Raw genomic sequence first — 6,482 nt, 5'->3', positions numbered from 1 at the left:
TTATTGGTTGCCCTTTTTAGGTAATTTTCATTTTTCCATAACGCTTTCAGGGTTCTTTCTTTGTCTTTAGTTTTGATGAGTTTGATGATGATACGTCTTGGTGGTTTTCTTTTGGGGTCTATCCTGTTTGGGCTTTGTTGAACTTCCTGAATGAATGTGTTCTCATCTTTCATCATATCAGGGAAGTTCTCTTCCAACAAATCTTGAACAATTTTCTTAGTGGTTTTATCTTTCTCTTGCTGTTCTGGAATTGTGATTACATGTAGGTTTATCCCACATGAATCTTAGGGTTTCTTCATTTTGTTTTCATCTTTTTTGTGATGGATCCTTTCCCAAATAAGTATTCAGGTTGTTGTCTTCAATCTCATTACTTCCATCTTCCATTGATTTGATTCTACTCTTTTGACCTTTCAGAGTGTTATCTATTTCTGGAAATTTAGTATTAATCTTCTGGATTTCTATCTGTAGAATTGTATAATTTCTAATTTCTCATTTATTTTGTCATTTTATTCTTGTATTGTCTTCTGGTATTGTTGGTTTTCTCTGTGTTTAATTTTGTCAGTGTTTTCCTTGATCTGTCTCTTAATATATTGATGATACCTAAGTATAATTCTTTTGATTTCCTTATCAGGGAGTTCCAATGCTGTTTCTTCCTCAGGGATGTGTTCTGGTTCTGTATCCTTCTCCCTTGTTTCTACTATTTTATCTTGCTTCTTTGTATAGACTGTGATGGTCTGTTGTCTATAAGACATTGTGATGATGTTGTATTTTTATTTAGTTGGTGATTGTATGTTGGAGTGATTCACCCAAGATTTTTGCTTTTTTGTTTTGTTTTGTTTAGATTTACCTGAGTAGGCAGGGTATATGCTCCTCTATTCACTAGTTGGCAACACTTAGGCACTCACAACCAGTCTCCTGGTAAGTTTGATAGAGAATGAGAATGGCTGCAGAGATCTCTTTTCACTATCTGTGAAGAGCAGTTAAGGGTGAGTCAGGCTCATATTGGTGGTCATGTATCATTAACTAGTTGGTGCAGAAGGAAGTGGTGGCTTTCATTCAGTAAGTGGAGCAGTCAGAGGTGTGGGTGTGGTGCGTGATATGGGTATGGTTGTTGTCTCCCACTCATTTGGACAAAAGCAACAATTGGAAAACCATCAATAAGGTAAAAGCAAGAAGACAAAAACACACACTGCATAAACACACAGGAATGGTAATCAAAAAAGAGAAAGGCAATAAATAAGATAAATTTTTGAAGAAATGCTTTAAAAAACCCAAAGGAATATGAATAGAAAAAGGGGGGGGACCCACAATATCTCTGGTGGGGGGTAGATAAGAGAAAAGAGGTTGAATAGGAGAATAATGAATACAAATAAAAAAAAAAAAACAGGAATGGGGAGAACTGCAAAAAAAAGAGGGGGGGGAACTAGAGAAAGGGAGGGAGCTCTGGTGGGTTAGTGCCTAAGACTTTTGATTGCTAACCTAAGACTGGTGGTAAAAACCCAACCAGCTACTCTTTGGAAGGAAGATTGGACAATCTACCTCCATAGTGATACCACCTCAGAAAGCCAAGGAGGGGTTGCAATGAATTAGATCCGATTCCCCAGCAGTGAGGTGTTTTTTATTTTTTTATTTTTATTTTTTTTAGGAAAAGGGAAGAGAGAAAAAGCCAAAAAGTAGAACATGGGAAGAGAAGAAGAAAGAATAATAATAGAAAGGATGAAAAACAAAATAATATTAATAATTTTAAAATAGAGAAAAACAAAATTTAAAAAATTGGGGTGGGGCAGGGAAGGGCACCCAGAAGGTGGGTAGGACTGAGGGATGATCATCCATTTACCATGACTATGTGGGGTATAAAAGTAACAAGGAGAATATCCCACTTTTCCAGTCCTCAGTGTCCAGTATGTCCTCGCAGTCCCCTGCAAGTGGAGCCTATTCTTAGGTCCCTAGAATCTGAGAGAATGCTGTCTTTTTAAATATCCAAAAAGGTCAAACTGCTCATAAACATTCAAAATGGCTGTGCCCTTCAGACAGCCAAATGTTCACAGCTCAGCCTGTCTCCCTCTTCACTGCTTCCCCTTTTATTCAACAGCCACCAGTGCAGTCCTTCATGCAGCCCCTGCTAGCAGGGCCAACATTTAGGTTAATTCTTAGTTCCTAACCCCAATTAGCAATATCCAAGCTATCCATGCCATCAGATTTGCTGACAGTCTGCAGCTATGCATATCTCCTTTTTCAGTGTTTTCATGCAGGCTTTTCTACTTCTGGGAGTTTAGTCCACTTCTGTATCCTTCCTTTCAAAGCTCAAGGCTCCAGGATTATCTTCTGTATCTGTGTTAGTTGGTTCCTCTTGTCTTTGTTGAAGAGAGTCTGTGTAGTTTGTCTGCCTGTTCTGCCATTTTACAAGAACTCCCTCTTCTCCGCTTTTTAAGAAGCTCTGGTGGTGGGATCTCTCGTGGCATAGTGCCTAAGGCATTTTACTGCTAATGGGAAGGCTGGCCCAAAAGCCACTCCTCAGAAAGAAGACTGGGAAATCTATTTCCATAGAGATACTGCCTCAGAAATCCAAAAAGGGGTCACTATGAGTCAGGATCAACTCAATTGCAGTGAGATTTTTGTTTGTTTTTTTCTTTCTTTTGGTGGTGCAGTGACTAAGGCATTTGTCTGTTAACCAGATGGTTTGGGGTTCAAATGCACCAGCCTCTCTGTGGAAGGAAGATGAGGTAATCTATTTCCATAAGGGTTTACCAACTTTGAAATCCACTGGGGGTTACAATAAGTTTGGAAGTGACTCTAAGGTATTGGGTTTGTTTGTTTGTTTGTTGGATGGCATAGTGGTTAAAATATTCAGGTGCTAACCAAAAGTTCAAAGGTTGGAACCTACCAGACACTCTGTGGAGGGAGGATGAAGTCACTTGCTTGCCTAAAAGATTTACAACCTTGGAAACCCTATGGGCATTTCTACTCTGTCCTAAAGGGTCTCTATCCATCAGAATTGACTTGATGGCAGTGGGTTTGACATTTCTTCTGTTTATAAGCTTAATTTAATGTAACTTCTTTGACCCATTTTCTTTTTCTGGAATCAAAATGGTCTACTAAATGCAAAAAAAACACACAACTTTTCAGAATAAACCGTATGTTGAAATTAGGTGAATTTTTATTATTTTTAAGACAACCCAAGCTCCACACATTTAAATGATCACCTAAAAGAAGAATACAACCTAAATTTGGTTAAGCAAAGAGATAAAGTCTAGTATGTAAACAGTGCATCACAACCATAATCATTTTTCTCTTAAAGAAATGTTCTCTCTTATAGGGCCTTTCAAATTTGTGTATCTAAGTGTGTGTGTGTGAGAGAGAGATTATGTGTACCTTTCATATCTTTTGTTCTTTTTTTTTTTTATATTGTGGGAAATATGTGCTGTCATGTGCCACGTAACCTCTATACAGGGCACATCAGATTACATACACATCCATTGTCCCATTCCTCACACAGCCTTCTACATTAAAAATTCAAGCCATAAAATGGTTACCAATAACAAAAGAATGCTACTTTGCAACACACATCAAACTTTGTTGTCATTGTTATTACTATTGTATTATGTTATATTATTCCAAAAGAAAAAAACAAGCTCACTGCCATTGAGTCAGTTCTGACTCACCACAAGGCTCCTTGGGTTTCTGAGGTGAAATCTCTACAGAAGTAGATTGCCCAACTTCCTTCTGAGGAGTGGCTGGTGTGTTCAGACCACCAGCATTCTAGTTATCAGTCAAATGCCTTAGGCACTATGCCACCAGAGCTCTGCTGTATTTATTATATTATTATGTTACAACTTTTATCCATAAGTTTGTCATGCTGTGGTGGCTTGCATGTTGCTATGGGGCTGGAGGCTATGCCACTGGTGTTTGGAATATCAGTAAGGTCACCCATGCTGGATAAGTTTCAGTGGGCCTTCCAGACTAAGAGAGAATGGGAAAAAGAATAAGCCTACCTAATTCAGGAAGAATTGCCCAGTGAAAATCTTATCAACAGGAGTGAAACACTATCAGATATATTACTGGAAAACTTCTTGAATAACCCTGAAACATTGTCTGATATAATGCCAGAAGATGAACTTTTCAGGTCAGAAGAGATTCAAAACACACCTGGGGAAGAGCTGTCTCCTCAAAGTAGAGTTGACCTTAATGATGTGGATATAATAAAAGTTTTGAGACCTTTATTCACTTATGGGGCATGACTCAAGATCGGAAGAAATAGCTGCAAACATTCATTAGTAACCAGAACATGGAATGTAAAAAGTGTGAATCTAGGAAAACTGGAAGTTGTCAAAAATGACATGAAATGCATATAAAGATTGATATTCTAGGCATTAGTGAGCTGAAACAGACTGATATTGGTCATTTTGAATTAGACAATCATATGGTCTACCATTCCAGGAATGACAAATTGAACAGGAATGACTGCATTCAGCATCAAAAAGAACATTTCAAGATCTATCCTGAAGTATAATGCTGTTAGTGATAGGATAATATCCATACACCTACAAGGAAGATCACTTAACATTGTTATTACTCAAATTTACACACCAACTACTAAAACCAAATACAATGAAATTGAAAGTTTCTACCAGGTTTTACAATCTGAAGTTGACAAAACATAATCAAGATAAATTGATGATTATCAGTGACATGGAATGTGAAAGTTGGGAACAAAGAAAAATAATATGTAGTTGGAAAATATGGATGCAGTGATACAAATGATGCTGGAGATCACATGATATAATTTTGCAAGACTTGTTCATTGAAAATACTTTTTCTCAACAATGTAAACAGTGGTGGTACACATGGACCTTACCTGATGGTGATAAACAGGAATCAGATTGACTACATTTGTGGAAAAAGGTGATGGATAAAGGTAATGGAGAAGCTCAATGTCATCATTCAAAAGAAGACCAGGATGACTGTGGAACAGATCATCAATTGCTCATATGTAAGTCCATGTTGAAGCTGAAGAAAATTAAAGCAAATCCACAGGAGCCAAAATATGACTTTGAGTGTAACCCATCTAAACTTAGAGACCATCTGAAGAATAGATTTGACACATTGAACATCGATGACAAAAAACCAGAGAATTGGTGGTATGATATCAAGAACATATACATGAAGAAAGCAAAAGGTCATTAAAGACATGAAAGGAAGAAAAGACCAAAATGGATGTCAGGAGAGATTCTGAAACTTGTTCTTAAAAGGAGAGTCACACTCACTCACTCACTCACTGCTGTCAAGTTGGATCCAACTCATAGAGACACCTCCTTAGGTTTCTGAGGTGATATTTCTACTGAAGTAGATTGCCCAATCTTCCTTCCAAGGACTGGCTGGTGCATTTGAACCACCAGCCTTCTGGTTAGCAGTCAAATGCCATAGGCACTATGCCACCAGAGCTCCCAGAATGGAGAGTAGCTAAAGCAAAAAGAATAAACATTGAAATAAAATAACTGAACAGAAGAATTCAAAGGGTAGCTGGAGAAGACAAAGTAAAACATTATAATGAACACATAAACACCTGGAGTTAGAAAAACAAAAGGGAAGAACACACACAGCATTTCTCAAGCTAAAAGAACTTAAGAAAAAAATTCAAGTGTCAAATCGCAATATTGAAAGATTATATGGGCAAAATATTGAATTATACAGGAAGCATCAAAAGGAGATGCAAGAAATACAAAGAGTCACTGTACAAAAAATAATTAGTCAAAATTCAATCATTTCAGGATATGATCAATAATCGACGGCATTAAAGGAAGTATACCAAGCTATACCGAAGGAATTGATGAACAACAATGCTGCAGGAATTGGCAGAATACGTATTGAGATGTTTCAACAAACACATGCAACTCTGGAGGTGTTTACTTTTCTACACCAGGAAATTTGGAAGACAGCTTCATGGGCAACTGACTGGAAGGAGTCCATAATCAGGCCCATTCCAAAGAAAGGTGATTCCACAGAATGTGGAAATTATAAAAAATATAATCAATATCACACACAAAATTTTGCTGAAGTTAATTCAAAAATGATTGCAGCATTATATTGATAGGGATCTTCCACAAATGAAAGTTGGATTCAGAAAGAGGACATGGAATTAGGAATATCATTGCTGATGTCAGGTGAAAGCAAAGAATACCAGAAAGATATTTACCTGTGTTTTATTGGCTATGCAAAGGCATTTGACTGTGTGGATCATAACAAATTATGGATAAAATAGGTGTCTTAGGCTGGGTTCTCTAGGGAAGCAAAACTGGTAAAGCATATATATATATATAGAGAGAGAGAGAGAGAGAGAGAGAGAGAGATTATCTTAGGAGAATGGCTCAGTTATAGAAACTAGCAAGTCCCAAGTTCCTGGATCAAACATCAAACTGGACATTTTTCCTGACTGACTCAACTTGAAGGGCTGACAAGCTCAAGGTTTTCAGTCAGTACACAAG

Source organism: Orycteropus afer, unplaced genomic scaffold (genome assembly GCF_000298275.1).
Source record: "Orycteropus afer afer isolate SDZICR_OR568_19922 unplaced genomic scaffold, OryAfe1.0 scaffold00411, whole genome shotgun sequence".
In the NCBI taxonomy this organism is placed as follows: domain Eukaryota; kingdom Metazoa; phylum Chordata; class Mammalia; order Tubulidentata; family Orycteropodidae; genus Orycteropus; species Orycteropus afer.
The sequence above is the reverse complement of the archived record's forward strand: the minus strand, read 5'-3'. Positions refer to the sequence as shown.